The following is a 24214-nucleotide window of genomic DNA, read 5'->3' as shown; positions in this document are numbered from 1 at the left end:
TAGTTATTCAGAACGCTTGACTGACTTTCTCAATTCAACAATAGTTCACCTCTAACGTGATCCAGTTATTTGACAGACAGGCCGGTGGCGTTTCGCAGAACGAGTTGTGAACAGTTTCTGTGTGATCTAATTATTGTTCACATAACATATCAAGAACAAGACCTTTTGCTACTTGCACAGATAGACATTCCCCAGAAACTGCCTGTAATGAGGGGTTACATCACCTGGAATGTGGATATCAATTTAGTGCAGGTGGATCAAATTTTCAGAGAGGTGCACTTGGGAGTCTTTACTTGTGATTTATTCACGATGCGAGTTTAGTTTTATTCAGCAATATTCCAACAATATCACGGATGGGGACACCAGAAATGGCCGTCAGACATACCCATGTGGGCAACTGAATCCGGGGCTTCCCAGTGACAAGACCGAAAGCTTAAACCACTAGGCTACCCTCCCACCACTCATTCACAAAGGCTCAATATTCAGTTACTTAAAAATGACATGGGAGGCAGTAGAATGTTTACTTCGTTTTCTGACATGCTCTCATCATCAGGGGCATCTAGGCCATTCCTCCCCATCTAAATGATGACAAAATACCAAATACTAGACTAACCAAAAACCAATAAAAAACACTGTGCCTACTTACTTCTTATTTTTTAAAGTCTCTATATATTCAGAGACAAAGGGTTAGTCTAGTGAGTGAGTGAGTGAGTTTAGTTTTATGCCGCTTTTTAGCAATATTCCAGCAATTTCACGGCGGGGGACACCAGCAAATGGGCTTCACACATTGTACCCATGTGGGGAATCGAACCCAGGTCTTCGGCGTGACAAGCGAACGCTTTAACCACTAGGCTACCCCACCGCCAGGGTTAGTCTAAGAGTTTATATATAATTTTCATAGCAACAAACAAACCCATTGAAATCGAAAAGGAGCCCGAACGTGAGGATATCTAGACTTGCTTCCTTCAGGGTTAAAGCACTGCAGAGAGAACTAGGCAGTAGGGAAATAGTATGGTTCAGGGACTGTGAGACTGACTAGTATCTTCCTGGTACTCCATTATACTGCATGTTTCTGGTTCTGTTAATAACCACAGACTCACACTGAACAGATATTGATACACTGTGTTCATGTTGACTGTGCTGTCTCCAGTGAGTGCATTTAACAAATGCTTTAGAGTTTTAAAGATTTCTTGCTTGTGACTGCTTCCTTGCTTGAGACAAAACAGATGTGTACATAAATAACATTAGAAAAGTTATTTTACAAGCAGATCCATTTTAAAACAAACAAAAGCACATTTTTAGGCTGTCTTTTGGAAGCTTGGCAACTTTCCATTGTCCCACATAGAAGACAGGGTCAGACAAATAACTGTCACAAACTTCATGCTGAAAGATTTTCATCATTGACAGCATGTATATTGGCAGTACAACATAGTATCAATTACTACTTGTTTACTAATTTGGCAGGGATGTGGGGGGTTGGGGTGAGTGAGTTTGGTTTTACGCCACACTCAACAATATTCCAGCAATATGGCGGCGGTCTGCAAATATTAGAGTCTGGACCAGACAATCCAGTGACCAACAACATGATCATCGATCTGCGCAATTGGGAACCGATGACATGTGTCAAACAAGTCAGCGAGCCTGACCACCCGAACCCGTTAGTTGCCTTTTATGGCAAGCATAGGTTACTGAAGGCCTATTCTACGCCGGGACCTTCACGGGTCGTTCAGAAAAGAGAAATTATAAACAAAATTACTAATCAAAATAATATTTCTTCTAAACACCAAAAGTATTTTAATTTTGGCAATTTTTTAATGGTGTATGGGGTAAAAAGATTCTTTTAATTATACATTAAAAACAAAAGGACTTTATTTTTTTATTGGGGAATTTATTTTCTTATTCTTGAATAAAATATGACCGGCAGATCTGTAATAAAAGAAATAAAATTGGTCAGGTCTCAGTAGCAGAAACAAGAGCAAGTATGAAGACATTCCCTTACAATATGTCCGCATGTTCATAAGTGACTGAGAAAGTTTGACTGGGTCAGTAATGAACACTGTGGAAATATGTCCTCTACAATCAAGCCTGCTCTCCTTGGCAACATCAAAATAGACCCTGGAGCCTTGAGACATAGACTAACAACTAGTCTCTGAAATGAACATATTTTACTGAAAAAAAAACATGTTCATTAGTAAAAAAAAAATAATATAATGAAATGAAGCTCTGAGACTTTCTTCATTATCAGAAGCTATGGGAACCTAGACTTGCATGGGCTTTCTTGGATATATATACTTCAGGGTCTGTACGACAAACTACTTGAGACACAGTGGACCCGTGATGGCTAGACACAGGTTCAAGTCTTGCTCCTGTCTATAATATCCTGTGCCTAATATTACCAGTGTAAGTGAGGACACCTCTTTACTTTGAAACCAAAGCCAACACTTGTTTTACATGACATAAGGATACCCCTTTCATCTAAAATGTAATTTGGTGGGCTTTCTTCAGCGCGTTGATGATTATCACCAAGACTGGTTTGTAATCCTTATTCTGACTGACCTAATCAAACTGGCTCATGGAACCAAGGGCAGATAAGTTATGATTGCAAGAACCATGGGTATAGATCTAAGCTTGGAGAACACAGTAGTTTCCTCTTTTCTTATGATTATATGTAACACTTAGAATCATACCCATTTTTTATCAAACATAGGACTTCTAAATTTTGGTCGGCCTCATCAATAAAACAATACTACAAATATTCCCATCTTATACTCATGAAAGATAAACAAACTTTTGTAGGTCAGAAGATGTTATTCTAAATGATATTGTAAATGTTATTCTAAACTTTTCCCAACTGTGATTCAACAAGGATTCTCGCTAATCATTTTTTGTCTTCCATCAATGTTCAATAACTGTTGATTTGGACCGTTCTTTCTGAACTATTCTGGACTATAGTTCAATACCACCCTGATTGTCCATTCATTTCTTATTCATGTTGTGCTGACTTCACTGGAATTCTCTTGTTGTGGGTGCCACTCTTGATTAATCAGGCAAAGCAGATCATTATCAAGTCCCTTCACAGCCCTTCAAAACAACATGAACCTTACTGACAGCCTGATGTCAATACAGAACTGAGGCTAGTAATCTGGTAAACTTACATTACTTACACTGGACTCAAATAGCTGATGAGGTTAAGAAAAAATGAATTTATTTCAAAAAAATAAAAATGGATAGTTGCATGTAGAAAGATTCATCATGAAAACTGTGTGCAGTAATTTTTTATCGACTAGTTCAAGTACAAGCTTATCTAAAAAAATCTTTCCCAGTGTGCAGAAAAATGCAGAAAAGCCCACATTAATCACAACCCAGCAACATAACATTATACCTAACAACTGAAACAGTAAAAACAGCTACTTTAAATCACTAAAACTGGAGCAAAAAATGAAAAGCTTGCAACTTTGAATTTTCACATATGTTCATGGAAGAGGAAGATTCGAGCACATGTTGCCATTTTTGAGTTTGAACAGAAGAACATTTCCTTTTGAAAGTATTTCTGTTGTGTTATTTGTCAGATGTCATCATCAGTGTGTGCACACTGTAGTCTATTTCCCAGTCGGATGAAATGACTAACAAGTATTTCGACATATTCAATACATTTGAGGCAATGCACGGTTGCTCAGAAATTTGACAGAGGAGTAAATCATAATGCACATGAATAGTTGAGGTCAAAGTTCACTGATGTAAAAATGTTGCAGTTTCATAGTCGTCCATTGCAGTTTTACTAATTCATTAGTGAGGTAATGTGCTTATGTTGCTATTTCCATGATTAATGAGCTCTTTTCTGTGTTTGTCTGCACAGTGGGAAAGCTTGCTTTGGTATGCCTTAAGTAATAAACTTCAAAGCACCACATTTTTGTATGTCATAATTGAGTAGCCAGGGACACTGTACCCTACTAATTCAGACACACAAGTATCAGCCACAAAAGGTAACAGATGGATACTATCAAGAAAAAGTTAAGGAACATACGACAGATTGACATGGGTTCTGTAACCTCTTTTGAACAGTATAGACGTGAAGCGCTAAATTCAGATGTCCTCTGAGATATGCAGCTGAGTATGAGTTGATTCTGCTATCAACAATATCTCAGTTAAATCACAACAGTAATCCAGCCTGTAAGGATGTTTAATGATCAACATCAAACACATTATTAAGAGAATATATTATCTACATAATATTCAATGACATTATTCAAGGAGAGCCACATTAAAGACACTGACATCATCTGTCAATATGTCAATGTGACACACGCCATATTTGTGTCCACAATATTAGTGATGTGCTGTATGAAGCGAGACAGATGACCTTCACAAAGAGAACTGCTGTATCAAACTACTTTTGTAAGTACTGCCAGTGCAAAGAGGGGACAGAACAGTAGGGAGTCACATTTATATGAAACATCAACAGTTGACAAACTAGTTTTGTCATTTAACTCCTGCAGCAGAGGGAAGTGCTTGTGTGATCAGAATATTGATAAAACTGACACTGCACTGGCCTTGTTAGGAACCGCGCAGAAGCAATAAAAATAATATTGAAAGAAATGAACATAGGTGAGAAATGTATATATGTAGCAGGAATACTAGTTTCAGCATTTTGTGGGAATATTGTCAGAATTCTGGAACCACAAAAATAATGTTCTGATCATGTATCATTGATAGAGTTTTCAAAGGCAGTTCAAACTCTCTGAACCCCCACCTTGGATGCGATAATGTGTTTTTGTTAGCATATTTTTCACTGTCAGTGTTGTTGACACAACGTTATTGGTTAGTAGTGAAAATAGCAATGTTTTGGTTTTTTAGAAGCTTTTTTCAATAATTACATAATAAAACAATTATAGACAATTATAAACAATTATGTTGAATTCAGTCAATACCTGTGCTTGGTCAATATTACTTTTTGCAGGTCCATAAAAAACTGTCAATGACCTCTTCACCAGTTTATAATTGTATATTACCGTAAACAACTACAGTAGATCTGACAACAGTGATATGTCCTACCTATCTATAATTAGGCTGAGCAAAGCTGTCAGTGCCATCGTGACAGTATTCATCAGATGATACTTTTAGATTATCTTTAGTAATTAGAGCTGTCACCATGTATCTGCTTCTAGTACAATGCTGGGCTCTCTAAATTAAATATTAAAAAATTGATGAAAAGGAATGCTGGAATTTTCCTGTGATCCTTGATTGGTTTCCCTCAGTATATAAAGTGCATATCTTTAACTATGTAAACTTGATAAGAATGAACCTATCAGTAATGACTAGTGAGTGAATGAGTTTAGTTTTGCACTGCACTTAGCAATATTTCAGCTATATGGTGACAGTCTGTAAATATTCGAGTCTGGACCAGACAATCCAGTGATCAACAGAATGAGTATTGATCTGCTCGATTGGGAACCAATGACGTGTCAACCAAGTCAGTGAGTATGACCACCCAATCCTGTTGTTCTTTAACGACAAGCATTGTCGCCTTTTATGGCAAGCATGGGTTGCTGGCGACCTATTCTACCCCGGACCTTCACAGGTCTGGCAATGACCCCTACTATTGATAAATGTCTACTGAACAAGACAAATGCAACACAGCATTCATTCCTGGCATATTTCTCACTCCCACACTGAACATTACACACCTACTGAACTATTCTGGTGAATCATAAATACCACGGCAGGCTATGATACTATGTATAAACGCACCAAAGATATTCAGCATGATATTTATTCAGCCACAGAATAAAAAATAACATGAAGTTCTTGTTTCAAAACACTGCCACTGCACATCTAATATTTGCCTTGTAGCATTATACCCATTCTACTCCAAACATCATGTAAATCCTTTCAAGCAATCCCTTGAATAAAAAAATCCCTTGAATGAGAACAAATATCAAAACACCGTGTCTAATAGAAAATGTCCACATCATAGAAGGTCAGGTAAAATATTATGTATGGGTAATCCTCGAAAACATCTACAAGACTGGTGATTTCCTAATGATGATGAAAGATACGTGAAAATGAAAAAATACATTTGAAGCCATGAATAATGTACCATTTCTTGATTCACCTGTTCATACTTCTATCACAAAAACTGTTCTATGCTACATCGTTTAGACCCTCTGTGTCACAGACGGAGGCTTTATTGACAAATACAAACAAAGGCGAGAAACTGCCGAGTCATAATGATAGCACAGCCTTTCCAAGTATATGTGTTCAACAGCTTACCGGGGGTCTTTTTATCTGAGGCCAAGGTTCCAAGAACACACCTTGTAAATGTGATTATATCAAGTCCCATTTTGAAAAAGAAATCGCAACTGAAGCGCAAATGATTGCTAGAATGCAAGCAAGGACAGGCAGCAAAGCAGACTTATTCTTCAAAGATTCCTCAGACAAGACTTTTGTGCTAGTGATGAGCAACATTAGAAGAATCATCTACACCAAAACTGCTGATAACTTCATGACCTTGTATGTGGACAACAGAAGTGGGCGATAGAATGTCATCAAATTCTGCTCAGCGGAGCGTATTGTGCATATCGATTATTGTTGACAAAGAACAAGTAACATGCACTTTCATTGATTCTGCTAGCTTCAAAAGAAACAAACTCAGCACTAACTCATCACAAATGTTCAACATGGTTGAATGTCATGATGAATAGCATCATCTGAGTTTAATTAACAAAGATATAAAACATATTTCAATATTTAAAAACATTTTATAAATATTTACAATGAAGAAACCAAACCCATTAATGGAAATGCTAGTTACTTTCGTGCATATTACAGTTCTGTTTTACAACTATAAATCTACTAATTGTTTCACTTACATTACAATGGGAAAATACTTGTTATTGATTTTGAGGGAAGCTGTTGTATATAAACTGTTTCCATAACAACCACTATTTACTATAAAGCACAGTTACCTGAAAGTTTATATGCTTTTTTAAGCACTAAGTCCTAACTTCAGAAAAACAACAACAACAAAATATCTATTACTTGAATCAATATCGGTTAAAAGGACACAAATGAAAATTATAAAATATATAAACCACATAAAAGGAAAAGGATAGTGCTCTATCCTCTCATATTACAAATAAAATTTGATTGCCTGCTGATATTGAATATATTTTATATTTGTTTGAAACAAATCCCTGACACAGATAAGGTGTAACTAAGACAGGGTTGGAGTGCTATGAAAGATAAATTTTAAAAATCTCCTTATTGTTACTTTTGTCGACTTGTATTCAAGCTATTACTCAAAAAAAAAGCATAAGATGCTTTCTACATAAATTCAACAGATTATATCCATACATCACATAAGGTATTTCTCATGAAAGTACATCCCTTAAACATGGTTGCAGCCTTCAAAGAATGATAACCATGCAGAGAATACAGAATTAAGCTGAATCAGCCTGATAAATAGCAATTTTTCGAACAGACAACCCTTTTAGCTGAAGGAAAACAAAAACACCCCGAATTTGCAAGATCATGGTCAAAGAAAGAATTCAGCGATGCATGTAAGGCTGAAAGTGTATCCAGGTTAACGATCCACTACCTGTGTCATGCAGTCTCATTGCTGTGGTCTCACAAGCAGAAGAAGTCCGTCTCCTCTTTGTCACTGAAAACCCTCTGTTCTCATCCCAAAAATCGTTCCCCCCATTTTCACTCATGTTATCCCATAAGTCATGGCCACTGTAAAGGACAGTCTGGACAGGGGCACGGCCTAACACCTCAGTAGCAGCAAAGGACTGACTCCAAACAGTAAAATGACTAGGCACTTTTCACAATCAGCTGTGGTGACGACAGTGTACGTGATTGAATTGTGATACCGGATCAAGTAATCTACTATGTACATAACCTAAATCCTTATCTACAGCCATAACTTTCCTCATAATCTCTATTTCTGGACTATGCAAGAGTGTTTCTGTTCTTGCATGTTACAGGTTTGCTGTATTCATACCACAGCTAAAAGTCAGGTAGTCAGTGAGTGAATGAGTGAGTATTTTTTGTGCCACTCTTAGCAACATTCCAGCAATGTCACAGCATGGGGAACACCAGACATGAGCTTCACATATTCTACCCATGTGGGGATTGAACCTGGATCTTTGGCATGACTCTTTAACCACTAGGCTACTCCAATGTCATGAGTGGTAGAAATTACGCACTTGAAAGTTTGTGGGTCCTTGTCAGAACATCAGAGTTAAAAGCCTAACATTTAGGGTCACTGTTCAAATAGTACATCAGTAAATACGGTTTCATTCTGATGGGGCCAGTTTTTTCATTCTTGTAAACCAATGATTTCACCTTCTGAAAATAATTCTACTTTGTGGTGTTTCAGGTAACTTCCACCTGGTATGTGCTGAAGTCATGTTATATAACCTCATAACAGTGTTATACATCAGCATGACAATAAATATAATATTGCCCATTTGCAAATTATTCACAACAATAGGATGCCTGCATTCCATCAGCAAAAATAGATCCACAGGATATAGCATTTTAAGTTTAAAAACTTCATTGGGTAATTATTCAAATTGCTGTTATACAACAGCATATCAAATGTCTTCCTAAAGCAACTAAGAACTACCTGGGTAATGATGACTGAGTTTGCATATTTCATACCTACAACCACCTTATCTGCAGCTCTGATTCATAAATGCCAGGCAAGCATTATTTTAGGTTGACCAAGGCGCTATCATAATTATATAACTTTCATATCTCCATATTAAGGTATGGGAGTTGTGATCACCTTTTATCCTATCACTGCACTAACTAACAGTGAGTTAGTTTAATTTTACTCCGGTTTCAGCTATAATCCAGCAATATCATGATGGGGAGACTAGAAATGAACTTCACACATTGTACCCACATGGAGACCAAAGCTTTAACAACTAGGCTACCCCACTGCCCCCATGCTCTGCACAGCCAGGAGGCAACATCAAACATTAAATTTGTATGATAAAGATATAACCTGTTAATGGAGCAATGGCTGAGTGGGCAGGGTGAAAAATGGTGACTTGTCTCCTCCCATATCCTCCAGTGCTATGTATCCATGGGATGTAAAAACATAAAATCATATGCTTTGACATGACCAATACTGCTACAGTGACCATGATTATGAAGGGGAATAAGCATGACTAAATTTGAACAGATATTTCAATAGAATTTGAACTGTATCCAGATCTGGATCATATTGGTTTCAAACACATGCATACTATTCCTAAAAATATAACAGAAACATAACAGATATACCTGGAATGTTCCAGGAACAAATGAATAAACTGTAAATATATAATTCAAAACAGAAAAGTCACTCTTCAAAATATTATACAATATGATATGACCTTCCAAACAGTCATACTTCACACTGTTTTGCAGACCAGTGCCTCCTTTCACAAAGCAATTAGGTGATCATAAGTCACAAAGGTAACCTTCAGAAATGTTAATAAAATGGGAGTAAAGGTTAACCTTAGTAAAGGTTGCTTCATGAAAGAAGGCCCAGGGCCTCCTTTTACAAAACACTAGGGCAATCATAAGTCACAAAGGTTTCCTTAGAGCAATGTTAAAGAATGGGAGTAAAGGTTAACCTTAGTAAAGGTTGCTTCATGAAAGGAGCCCCAGGCAGACCATATTTATGAAATCGTTTAATCCAGAGATATTTCGCCAGCGTGTACTAGTAACCTACTGACAAGCTAATCCTACGTAGTATACAAACAATGTACATTATTTCCACCATAAGGAAACAGTCATTACAGCACACAGACAGTGGTTAGTATGGAATGTGAAATCTGTTATCAATATGAACCTAATCTCGGACTTGCGTCACTAACAGCTTGAAATTTGCTGATATACGATACAGAAAAATTATTCCCCATAGTGGACTAAGTATTTCAGAGATTTGCCCAAGCCCTTTATCTTGTTTCCTCATTTAAATGCTGAGCATCCATCAAATAAGCATGGGGTTTTGATGAAATGCTGGGCCTAGGTAGTTTATATTTATCAATATAGTATTAGTACTTGCACTTAAATGCTGAAAGAAAAAAAGTCTGACAAAAATATTCTCTTGGCATTTATTTGAGGAAATACAATAACCATACACTGTTTCAACTCAACCAGATGACCTTGAAGTATCTGTTATACTAGTCATGCTAAGCCAGAACTGTTGAATAAATCGATGTAATTGATAAATACAGTGGAAATGATCATACCACAGCAAAAGTATGAGTGATTTGATGGACTGAATTAAAATTACATGTGGGGAATAGAACCCTGCATGAGGAGTAAATGCTTTAACCATTAGTCTACCCACTGTCATGAGATACTGAATAGAGACTGCAAAAAGGCAAATGCATATCAGCAAGCATGTTCGTAGGTCAGATGAAATCATGTCACTTCCTCGAAGTGCATATCTTAAATCTAGGGGTGGAAATAACTTTAAAATTGCTAGTGTACTCCAGTACAGTGGCACATATAAAATCACTTGCCCTGATGATATGTCCACTAAACTAGCCGACTTTCTTGTTGATTGTTTAAATAAACATGTAAACTGGCATTGGAAAGTCAACTGGACACCAATACAGCATGATATACAAATTGCTTGCCCTACAGAAAAAAACACTGGTCTGGGACGTTGGTCAATAGGTTATTTCCATCCCCATTTATCTCATCTGTGATCTGAATGACTGCAATCGGATTTATTTTTATTTGTTCCCTGCTTAATTAAGTCAGTGAGAAAATTTCAAATGTAATTGCTATGATGTGTGCATGATGTGAGCTCCATACAAACACCTCTGATGCAAATGATTCTTACTGCAATGCAGAATGGATGTGTTGAAAATATATATGATGTGGCACAGGATTGTGAGACAGACTAATGCAAATACAATCATCCTTCACCTAAACGTGAGAATGTCATTTCATCAGACAGCAATATTATTCCTAATGTGGAATGTAGACAGGGTAAGAACAAACTTTCTTGTACGTTATGCCCACTTGACCATAACTACAATTTTGTGTACGTTGTCATTTCAATTATATTTGCAGTTACAGAAGAAATCATTTTACTTGCCAAATACTGTGTGCATTCATATCATTAACTTAGTTTGTAAAAGAAGTCAGCTGTGCACGTTTTTTCTCGATTTACCTTGCTTCATTGACATGCCATTGACAATGAAAATAAGTTAGATTATACCACAGTTTAAGTGAATTAGGCTGTCATGAACGACTTGATTGTGAAGGATGACCGTGGGCGTATTCGAAATGGTACAACAAGTAACACTTCCAACAAAACCCGAGGGAACTGATCGTGTGTTGTAGCTACTGGCAGGGTGTATATTTACAACAATATCCTCTGAAAGCAACGTCTAATAACCTCATGCATGAACAGCATGTCAGGCATGTACAACATGTGTGAGCTTATAGGTTTGCTTGGTTGTTTATTCCTTATTGTAAACCAAAAGTTACTGTTTTCTGTAATCTGATTGGTTGAAAAACATGATTAAATGGTATTAGATTCCCGGAAACTGAAAGACTGTTCACCGCATATTGACACGTAAACAATTGTTTTGTTGTGTCATCAACAGTGGTGACGTCATTCAAATCATATTGTGACGTAAAGTTAGAATGACGTCACAAATGAGCAACTCCCGATGCTACCATGGGAACCAGCACAAACGGCCAGCTGATGACACTTCACTGCTGTATCCGTATTCGATGTAAATGAGTGCAGACACTAAAACCCTTTGGTTTACTTTTGTGTTTACAATGTCGATAAAACGTCGATTCCAAATGCATTCCCGTGCTTCAAATACTCAATAACACCCGGAAATTGGCCAACACATGATGTTTATCTCCTAAACACCACACTTAGCAATATTCCCGCTATAAGGCAGGGGTCTGTATTATCGAGGTTGAAAAAGACAATCCAATGATCAACAAAATCAGCATATATATACACAGTTGGGATACAATGACATGTTCGAGCTTATAGGTAAACTCACTATCTTTAATGCAGGTGAGATAAGTACATGTATACATGCTTCAATATCTCAATGAACAGACTAAATTGTGAGGTAAGGGTATGAATGAATGGAAGGATGTGTGGAAAATTAAAGAGTGTAACTGTTGTGGCACAAGTACACAAAACAGGCACAGGTGCAAAACCTGGGTGGGGCAGTGCCATAAACCTTTGATAAAGACAACACCTTGATAAGAACGTGCCAATTACATTGATTGCACTACATAACAGATTCTAACTTGCTTTTGTAGTCAACAGAAAATCCCATACCATAACAGGAACAAAAATTTGAACATGGACCATTTCAAAAGATATTCCACCTGACTTGTCTTGGAAGGTGTTCTGGGAAGGATGACCTTTAACATCTTACCATAGGTGGCAAAAATTGAGGCTAGCTGGACAACACCAGGAATGGGCTGTGCGCAAGCAGCAATACACTACCTTTACAGAAAATCTGACACCAATCCACAGCAGTATACCAACAAAAACTCTTCAGTGGCAGTGTCATATGGTGTTGAGTGGAAGTGTCAAGGTATGGGGTAACAGTGGCGTGGGGGTGGCAGTGTCATGTTGTTGATTGAAAGTGTCATGGCATGGTGTGGCAGTGTCATGGTGATGGGTGGAAATGTCATGTGTCATGGTGTGAGGTGGTATTACACATGACAAGCAAACTGATTCGGTTCTTGTGAATATTCTATAGAACAACATCAAGATGGCCCAATTTGGGGTAGGTCTTGAAGCAGAATGATAGGTACTACACGAGCAAACATACACAAGATACCAGTATACATTCCAAGTTCAAGGCATCGTGTAACAATCGTTGGACATAGATGTGTGGTATCAAATAAGTCTACAGACATATAACATCATCACATCTTCACTATCATTACTTCAGTTTTCTTATTTCATTGTAGGCAGTAAGGTTACAAAGTTTAAAAACTAACTGGAAACATTTTTACCCATCAATGCACTCAGAAATGGACGACAAAAATTCCTACCCTCTTGATGCTTAAAACCCAATGATACAGTTTTGGTTTTTGATGATTTAGGACAAATATATAAACAAATTATTCTGGGTCTAAGAAGATCATTTTCTATTTCTTAAAAGCATTTCCATGGAACAGGCACTTAGTCACCTTCTGTGTAGTCATCAGGTACGCTGTCCCAGTTCCTCATCATTTTGTTTTCCACCTGAAGTCTGCATTCTTTGAACAGCAAAGTATTTACTTTAACTACCTGCAAGTTGGCATAATTAATGTGAGGTGCATTTTGTAGTTGCAGGTTGCACCAGTTTTAAGTGCTTCAATCGAGGTCTGCAAAGAGTTGACACTGATAATGCACAGGACCACAGATATAGGTCATACTGTGTAAAAGTGTTACATTTATATCTGAAATTTGTCACGATGATTCAGCATGGTAAAATATTGATGTCTATTTTGATTACCGTGGTAACCATCTCTCAGAGTTGCTCCATGTAAAGATTTTCATATTGACATTTTGATTTACGATGCTAAAAGCTGGTAAAAAATGTTTCCCCAAATTATTTTTGAACTGGAAAACATGCCACTATACACAACCTATCCATTGTGTACATAAGTTGTCATCCCATGAAAAATGCTTTGCAGCTTTACTTTGTTATGTCTCAATTTGAGCATTTAGTGAGTGAGTGAGTGAGTGAGTGAGTTAGTAAATGGTTGCAATTTTACGCCACTTTCATCAATATTCCAGCAATATCACGGCGGGAGATGCTAGAAATGGTCTTCAAACAATGTACCCATGCAGTGAATCGAGCCCCAGTCTTAGGCATGATAAGTACATACTTTAATCACTAGGCTACCCCAACATCCGTTTGCATTGAAAACTTACAAGGTGCAACCTGCAACTACAAACTGCAACCTTCAACCACAACCACAGATCCAGTTTTTATTTCAGTGTTCTCCTAGAACCTGGTCCAGTCATCAGATCAGTAACAAGCTCAACAAAAGTCCCAAGCCAATGTAATACAAAGAGCAGCTACTGATGTCATCATATACAGCCATATCGATGTGTCTATATTGATAATCACTGAATATGAATCATGGCAGTGTGTGGTCCTATGCGTACAGTTAAGGTCACAATCAGTCAAAGCTAAGCAACCTTGAGCACAGAGAGTCCGTGGATGGGTGTCCGTGTTTGTCAGCTTGATTCCTGAGTGTTTCTAGGACTTCTGTTCCCAGAACTGACGCACATTTGATACATGTGGTCTCGAACAAACAACAATGGTCAACCGATCACATAGCTACATATACTTCAAAACGGATACTCACCACAATAAGTAACACAAGTTTAATGATACTGTTTCGGTCTCAGATGTTTCTTTCAGGCATGCCATCAAAGCTCCTGCCCTTTCCAACAGTCTGTGAAAAAAAATTATTTTAATATTTATGAAAATGACAAACTGGTGAGCACAGATCAAAGACAAGATTTATCTCAACATCAATAGTTTCCTTCAAACTTATGTAGCAAAAACATTTTTTCTGTGGTTTACACTGCAAAACCATGACAAACTGATCAAAGAATGACTGAGAATTGCTCCAGTGCTAGTTTCAGCATGTTCAATATTATCAGAGCAACTTCACAATGGATAACCTGTAGTGGCCTCATAAATTGCACAAACTTGAAACAAAAATACATAGATGATAAATCAGGTCTCAAACTAGCCTGTGCCTTTGAACAAACACAAGGATACAAAGCACAAATCGTAAGTCACGTCTATCTGATTTACATATCACCAGGGTGACAGACTTCAAATAAGGATTTCCCAGCCCACAGGACTGGCTTCTTGGAAATTTTACAGAATCAGAAAGGGACAAGAGATCTTTTTTTTCTGATGTCTATTGCCTTCAATATATTTAGTATCATATAAAATATGATTTCCCGCATATACCAGTAACAAATATTTTTTCATATTATCACTGACAGATGAAACATGGCTATCCACTGGGCTGGTCTACTTTGTGTTTCAATAGTACTGATAAAACTAACCCACCATGGATATTGGAAAGGGCTATAATTTTCAAGTCTGAAGTCATCTGCCATAAGTGACCACTGAGAGTGTATGGTTTTACGCGTCTTTTAGCCATATTCCAGCAATATCACAGGAGGGAACACCAGAAATGTGCTTCACACACTGTGAGGAATCAAATCCAGTTCTTTAGCATGAAAAGCAAACACTCTATCCATCAGGATTCTCTACTGTCCCCTATTACTGATCAGTTTAAATATGAAAAATAATACAAAATAAACTGCTCTATAGGAATGTGTCTGGAATTTCCACACTGTTACATTTCAGTCACTTATTCATTATATTAAATGATATTATTTAAAAAGAGTGCTATTTTCACATGGAACTTGTCTGTTAGTCTCTAACGTGGATACAGAAAATACCATGCATTAGAATCAATATCATCATAAAACTGCCATAAAGCTACAAAAGCAGAATTGTTTTAAACATATATATTACTGAACTGCTTCAAACTAAGCAATTACATTACATGGATGTTTTTTTAACTCTAATTTTTTTATATGAAACATGAGACGTTCACGAAGACATATTCATACTGGTTACCTTTTGCTAGTGGTATTTATCATGTACCTCACAGTGTAACTCGTTGCCAGTATAGTCTAGAACCAAGCATTCATTTACTTCTATCTATCAGCGTAACTTTTGAAAAGCTTTTGAATTCCTCCATCATAACATTAACAATGCACTCTGTAAACAAACTGTGTTTAAAACATTAAACCAAACATTATGTACAAACAATCTGATCTAATGCAAATTAAAAGAAATAATTTTAAAATCAATAAACCTTTGAACTGACTTGTAACCTTTCTATACAAACCTTATGACTAGCATATTCCAAAGTTTAAGACGCATCAAATAACTCTGATGAAACTATCACCATTGTGTCAGCAACAGTTATTTGTGATTCCACAGTTTGTTAGTCGACAAGATGACCCCAAAATAAAAATCAAGAACAAAATACACATGGAGTCAACTGAATGATGATGAAAACAGGCTCACATTTACATGTCTGGAACTATCTAATTTCACACCTTAACTGAAACACGATGTTTCATTATGAAATATATGATGGACTTGCTATTCATCTCCGAGATCAAACATGACCTACTGCTATGCTCATGTTACCATGTCAACTGTAAACAATATGGACCAGCTGGCTATTGTTTTCTTCCTGTATTGTTTGACCAACTACCCAAACATATACATTTGATTATCACTATTTCTCTAATTCAGATATACAGAGTCATCATCATCTCCATTTTGACTTAAAATAATATGTTACGTTAAAAACATTATATTTACAAAAAACAACACCATACCACCAGTTAGTCAAGTCGTTTTCCATGGCATTATCAGTCAATAGCGTAAACATAGGTTACATTAGTTGACACATATTGTTAATACAAACAATGAACATCAACATATTTTGCTCTCATGTTTCTACTGAAAATGGTCCAGTAAACTTCATATAACCCTCCATTGTCCCTTGACCCGGAGACAGTTATGTATTCAGGACTTGACTGAGGTGACTCAGCAGTTCCTGGTCCATGACCTAGGTCACATACGGGGCTCCACATGGGGAGGAGTGGCAGTCCAGCAAATCGGTGTTATCTCAGGACTGGGGTGTTTTCATCATCCAAGTGTTAATGTCATCAATGTTGCATAGCCTTACATAATTTTGCCGAAAACTTAAAAGATCATGCAGCTAGGTTCTCACCTTTATCATACTAATGCAAATACTGATTATGTAAATGTTTGTTTGATGTTTGATAATAATAATAACAATGGCTTTTACACTGTGGTATATCTATGCCATGACGGTATGCTCAAAGTGTGTTACCGTTACCCTGGATGACCCAAGGTGTATTTGAAGGTTAATAGTCACATGACTTATCTTAATGTCTTATTTCCTAATATTTCAGCAATACAACTGCCATGAAAAATATGCATTTCCGTAAAGTCTAACAACCTGTCCTGCAAACCATCTCATGTGACAAGCATGGCTTGCTGAAGACCAATTTTATCCCCTCCTGAAGGCTAGTGAATGAGAACTTGAGAAGTGCCTTTCATAATCAGCCAAAACAAATATAACATCACATTGTAGTGTATTGATGTTACCCCATCAGCTCATTCTTGATCACAACAATAAGGTTGGTACTTAAATTAAGTTAAAACAGATTCCATGTACAATGGACAAAAGCAAAGGTTACATCAGATCTGATGGATATTGACTTCCCTCAGTTCGAGAATGTTGCTATTTTTCATAACAGCAACTATCATTTTAACAGGCTGTTGGCTCGAGCTGATTGATCAAGCATGTCAACACTCTGTTTGCATTTCATTTCTACACAACAGGTACATTCAATGACAACAGGTACATTCAATGAGAAAAATACCCATACACATGACAGGATAAATTTGTCATCAGACACAAAAAGATAGTAATATTCACAAAATCTCAATATCAATGAGAGCAGATAAACATATCCACCTCATGGCTGTAATCGGCCAAGCAACAGCAGCAGCAAGCTCAATGAAGAGCTCACTGACAATCAAGATGTGACAGAACATATTCAAAAGCTATCTTATATTCCTCATCAGACAAAACTACATACACCTGTTCCTGAAGGTAATATCATCAATGGAAAATGATAATCTGACAATACTGAAAAAATTATCTCAAGCTGAACCTCAGTGCAGTATCCCAAATAGACACAACAATTGACCTATATTGATACTGATAGCAATAAATGGGAAAAAATATCACCAAAACTTAGGGCTGAATGTTTCAACAAAACATATTTTATTGCCTAAACATTACACACAGTGATAAGGTGATATTAGTATTTCAATTTCCCATCAGTCTTAGGCTGCTTTTCAATATTGATCAAAGCATTAACTAAACATCATATATATATAATTACTGACAAAAAATATTCACAGAGTAACTTTGAGCAAAAATGTGAAAAGAGTCTGCAAGAAATCAATATACATTTACAGCCAAAGCATTCAGTTAAATCTAATGACATTCATACACTCTGTGAACTGCTCAGAAGTAAGATTCACAGAAACCTATATCAAACGTGACAAAATCACAAACACTATAATTGTTTAACAGTAATGTATTTCAAAGCAAATAACACTTTCTTATGATAATGCCCATAAGTCTTAAGTATAATTTACTCCCTGTAACACTATATATGTCACATCTGACTTAAAATACAGGATTCAATGTCTAAATGCAGACAAGAAAAAGTAAAAATGTCTTAATAACTGGTCATTTTTACCTATTTTTCACAGAAGATCACCATTGTAAAAATGCACGATACATTTTAACAAAATTTCTAATGTTTTTATGCACTGAATGGTAAACAGGACATGTGAATATAAGAAGACAAGACAAATCTAATGTCTTCTCTTTACCTCTTTTCTTTAATCATTTGTTCAAAATATTTCAGCAGAAATTAAAAATATATTGGCCCTTTTGTTTGGACCTTTGGTCTACACTTTTCACAAATGTAAAGCAAGTAAATGAACAAACTATGGTCTAAACCACAAGCTGATCTTCTAGATGACGCATAGAAACATATAAGCCATGAATACAACTAAGAACTGCCTACTTATTGCCAACAAATTTTGTGTGATTGCAATAGGACTAATTACCTGTTTACATTCCTTTTTCTCTCACACTGTTCTAAAGCTAACATAAACAATGGCATATCAGTAAAATCCAACATACAAAAAACTTCCCAAACATCGAAAGGCACCACTTCACAGCCAGATCTGTGTACCAAGACACAGGAAGAACAAGCACCATTTTCAGTTTAAGCCAAAGTTGTTGTTATGCAAAACAGAAAGAAGCATTGTCACCAAGGTGACATAATCCCCCGCCGCATATTATCAAATCAAACTTAAAAAGAAATGAAAGTGAAGGTTCTAGCTTAGGATGAAGTAAAATGTCAGTAAAAACATTACTCTCAAACTCTCCTGATACCTTGCACAGTAGTTGTTCAAACACAAAACTATTGTGAAGAGTCACTTAGACCTTGACCAGTCGCTTTGATCTTGAAAATTAACTGAAGGTCACCAAAATCGACTGGGCCCTGCACCTTCTTTAGATAAAGCTTGGGGTTGAATATGAAGAAAATCTAGTGAACGGTTCTTGAGATGTCTTGCTGACAAGCTTAACATGCAGCTTACATGCTGAAATTTTCGAACTGTCATCATGACTTTGAAAATTAACTGAAGGTCACCAAAATCCACTGGGCCCTGCACCTTCCCTAGATAAAGGTGTTGAATATGAAGAAAATCCAGTGAATGGTTCTTGAGATATCTCGCTGACAAGGTAAAACACTATTATCTAGCCTCATGTAAGAATGTCGAGTTTTGATTGGTCCACATGACTCTGATAATATACCATGTACATCCATCACGATCCACCAGCGGGAGTATAAAAGTCGTATACTCCCGCTACGAAAGTCATATCACCCCGCTATGCCTTGTTGACGACGCGAAGTGAGAAAAGCGTGCATCGACAAGCCTTTAGTAACGTGCGGTGCATTGAGGTCAAACGATCAGCTGGTGTCAACATGGCAGCAAGTCGATTCGATGTGTGTTGTTTTGTTTTGATTTAGTGAAAACATTCAGCTAGATAAATGCGTTATCACATCGTGTCGAGGGAAATACAGGGTTTTATCAGTCCCTCGCAAGGTTGTATTCAACCTTATTTCGGACCGATTAAACCCCGTATTTTCCTCGACACAATGTGAGGACTTATTAAGTCCCCTTGTGACCATTAAGATGAAGGTCACAAAACCTGAGTGACACCTTTCTGTTACTCTGATAAAAATAGATGACAAATATGAAATAATCTAGTTAAAGGTTCTTAAGATATTCCAATCCGCATGACTGCACCTAATATCATATCCCTCGCTTCGCGCTAAATGCGAGGCAGGCGAAAATAAATCATGAAAAAATCCCAAATCATCAAAAGGAACCAGTTCACCTCTAGTCTGATCTGCAGGGTAAGTTTCAACAAGATATATCTTGCAGCAATTTGTAGTGCCTTCCTAGTGGCCCTCATTTCTTCTGATACACAAGTACTCAATAAATACAAGGACAGTAGGGTAATACTCTTGTCACTGTGGACATGTCTCTCCTCATACAAGTGTGGAGGTCAAACTTTCCCTCCAACAAAGGAAGAAAACTGTTCACATGAGTTGGTCATTACACTACTGGATTCAGCTAAATTAGGTTGGACTGTATCTTACATACACGCAAGCACCTTGTCATTCAAATCAGAAGATAAACTACCATGCCAATCTTGGCTTGAAGTCATTATTATTATAATATCTATATAAAAGTCTTGGCTGACAAAATGAAAAGGGTGTGTCAAAGTAACCACAGATATAACTATGTTGCTTAGTAACTGGTTACATGTATAGAAATGGTGTTACGTGGTAATGTAAAGGTATTCCTCTACTTTAACTTGACCTTGGAAGTAAAGAAAACCACCGATTCAGCAAAACAGACATAAGAACATATCTTCTTAAGCTGAAAGGTTTGACGTACAAAATGTGAATTCTTATTTCTAAGTTTGTGTAACACCACTCAACCACATCCTGGTATATGAGAACTGCTTGTAAATAATTCTCTGAACCAGACAATCCTGTGAATGATATCATTTGCACTGTGATCTATGCAACTGGGATATGACGACATGAATCAACTATTGTATCTGTGATTCTAACGAACTCTAGCCACTTCTTAAGGCAAGTACGGACTCATATATATTTTCTATAAACAAATGTTTTTCTTACTGGAAACTGTTTTAAGCGTACATCTTCTAGGGATGGTATGAGCTGAGATACATCAAATTATGAACAAACCATCAATGCACTGGCTAGTAAACATTACTCCATATGGGATGCAGTATACATTGTTGATGAAAAAGTAGAACATGCAGGCTTGTTCATATTTATAATTGATGTTTGTATTCATGATGCGACTCGCTATCACATATTGTACCTAGTATGCAGATTTATAATACTACAGGTAAGATTCAATGTCCATCAGAAATTCCAGTAAGGAATGTCTTCAAATTTCATTGAAACACAACCACAGAAATTGACACATTCTCTTTGCATATAAATCATCACACATAAGCTCTTGAAATATGACCAATAACTACTAGAAACTGTTCACAATCAATATATTAATTCAGCAACAATTGAACTATTTCACTTTTACTAATTTTAGATCAGCATTTTTTCCCAACTAAAGACAAATAAACAATTGCCTCTACTTGACATATTAACAGACATACCATGCTAAGAATGATCCAAAGTATCAAAGGAAGTATCTTGATTGAAACCTGATCAACACTTTAGTGTCACCATCAACATGCACAAACATCACCTGCAGATTTCAGTCTGCACATAGGTGCACCTCACTGACACTCATAAATCGGGATTAGCCCATGGCAACAGAAGTTTCAAAATGGGTTACTGAACTCTAATGTTGTCAATCCCAACTCGTAGAAAACAAATTGTACAATAGAGTATTTTGATTTCAAGAAGCATTTTATTTCAAAGATATTTTTTCAGAAAAGATTCCATTGATCAAGCAGGAATTTCAAAACAGATTTCATCAGCAGAATAAGATATAGAATGGCATAAATCAAAATTACACAAAGTCAGCATTCAGCAGGAAGTCATTCTCCAGAGGCTAGTGTGAGTGAGCGAGTAAACAAATCATGGTTTCACATAATACTTATCAATATTCAAGACAAGCAATGGTGACATAACGTACTGAATAAAGGAAGGCTCTGAACACAAGGTCTTCAACATTTCAAGTAAACATGTCAAGTTCTAATCACCCCTGTTAAGAGTAAGATCTGACCTTCATTGTCAATACTTGTCAAGGATTATACTTCTAGGAAATTTAAAGTACACAACAACTGCGATATTAGAGCTCAAACAGAGATCACAGATACCAATGGTGATGGCAGGGTTTAGGGTTTAGCCCTTTGGTATAAGCATTCCAACATCATGTTGAAGAACCAGGTTCAAGTCCTCACATGCGTACAATGTGTGAAGCCCATTAAATAATATAATTTATGGTGTCCCCCATCATGATACTGCTAAAATATTGCTTAAAATGGTGTAAAACACTACTCACTCAATCACTCTGAGCTTGTGGTTCATAAACCAATATTTGAGAAAAAGTCTGCCTGTAGTTTCTGACATATATCTGATGAACAATTACACTTCTGTTGTTGGAGGGGGCATCTGTTATCAGTGCCTCGTTTTACTAATGGTGAAAACAACAGTGCAGAAAAAATGTTACTAGTATTCCCTGAAATATTAATTTATTACCATATACAATAGAACACCAGATCGCATTTTAGGATGGACTATACAGTCAAGTATTTTCAGGATTTAATCATATTCCACAAAGCAAAGAAATAAATTGAAGTTATTTGAAGACTTTATTGTTTTCAATTTGAATTCTACTTTTTTTTGTACCTGCTTGACACAAAAGATCTGACAATCCTAGAAAATTTATCAGAATAAAATCATCATTTGGACCCATGATCACATACCAGAGAGTTCAGGTGTTTTAGACAACTATGCTGCCCTACATCATAGTACATGAAAAGCAAATGCTGATGCTCACTGAATTTGCTAACATGAAGGCTGATTTAATGATATGATGAGTTAACAAAACAAAAATTGATCTACTTTGTCTGTGACAAGATACAACAATGTGCAAAATGGCTTCTCATAGCAGGGTTCTGTCAATAAGGTATCTCACTCTACCTAACAAATCTTCACTACATATGAATATATCCTGGCGTAATGGGTTTTCAATCGGATAACGATAAAATATTTCGGGAAAAAAAAGATGCAATCTTTTAATATCATTCTGCCTACCTTCAGACAAGACAAGTTCATTTCATATTTATTCACATGCATATCATGCATTTTCTATCATTAAGCCGCCACTTCTATTGAAGTAATCTCAAAGTTTTGCCGGACATGACGTCATATGTTTTCGATCCTTTCTTTAGCAATGTTGCTATAGTACGACAAGCCAGTCATATCAAAAACTCTCCCTATACAGTCAAACATTTCAGATTGCAGAGATAATAAAGAATTTCCCTTTCTAATTTGCTCTACAACAGTTTTAACTGTAGCCGGGAACAAAACACCTGCGTAAGTAGATTTCCCATGTCATTTACCATGGTGTGTACCATATGAGATGGAAAGTGGTAGGATTCTCCGTCCAGCTACCCCTTATCATCATTATCTAGAGCCTAATAATTACACTGGCAGTATCTGGCATTTTTCCATTGATAGCCTTCATGAGGCAAAATAATTTAAGAGGCACTTGTGTCTGCTTGGAAATGAATTTTGCAATTCAATTCCGATTTTATGTAATCAATTTTGGCAAGCCATGAAAATATGACAAGCAACGTGATCTTGTATATAGTATGTAAACCATTCAGGCGAAACATGAATGGCATCTTTAGAGTAAAGATTTAGCATTTTTATGCATTTGATTATTAGGTACATTTTGCATTAATGATTCCCTAGTTAAAATAAATCTTTCGTTGATTTTTCACTGTTGTTGTTAACCTCAAATTGAGATTCAAGCTGGTACTGTAAGCACAATCACCTGTACAGTTCTTATAAAACATAAAAGAGGATTTAGATACCATTCAACTGGGGCGGAATCAAACAGTGATTCAATAACTGTTACATTCTTCAGCAACATACTGATTACACTGGTAATATCTGTCATCTGGAAACCTTATCTTTGAGAGCACCTGTCAATCTGGTTCATGAGTTAAGTGGTATTACAGTCGCTCGTAACATCATTACCTGAAAACTACACATCGCCTACATTATATACCATTATATGACCACTTATTAATTTACAGACATTTTCAATCAAACTCATTCAACTCGAAAAATACTAACCGTGCGCTTCTGTCACTACTGTAAGCGGATGTAATATACTCGCGCATGCGTTCTGCGAACGGAAGGGATATTGGTCAGAATTGTAATACCTACCTGACAAATCATTTC

At 36.6% G+C, this 24214-nt stretch overlaps 1 protein-coding gene across 1 annotated transcript in view; it reads right to left on the bottom strand.

Annotated features, from left to right (window-relative positions):
• Positions 1-24156, bottom strand: part of LOC137292158 (kelch-like ECH-associated protein 1) — a 64006-nt gene extending 39850 nt beyond the window's left edge. The window contains exons 1-2 of the mRNA XM_067823707.1: positions 24107-24156; positions 14365-14454 (exon numbers count right to left, since the gene is read on the bottom strand). The gene's annotated coding sequence lies outside the window, so the exon portion shown is untranslated. The remainder of the gene's footprint in view (positions 1-14364; positions 14455-24106) is intronic.
• Positions 24157-24214: the final 58 nt, after the last annotated feature.

This window comes from Haliotis asinina, chromosome 7 (genome assembly GCF_037392515.1).
Source record: "Haliotis asinina isolate JCU_RB_2024 chromosome 7, JCU_Hal_asi_v2, whole genome shotgun sequence".
Classification (NCBI taxonomy): domain Eukaryota; kingdom Metazoa; phylum Mollusca; class Gastropoda; order Lepetellida; family Haliotidae; genus Haliotis; species Haliotis asinina.
This window is presented reverse-complemented; position numbering and strand designations above follow the sequence as displayed.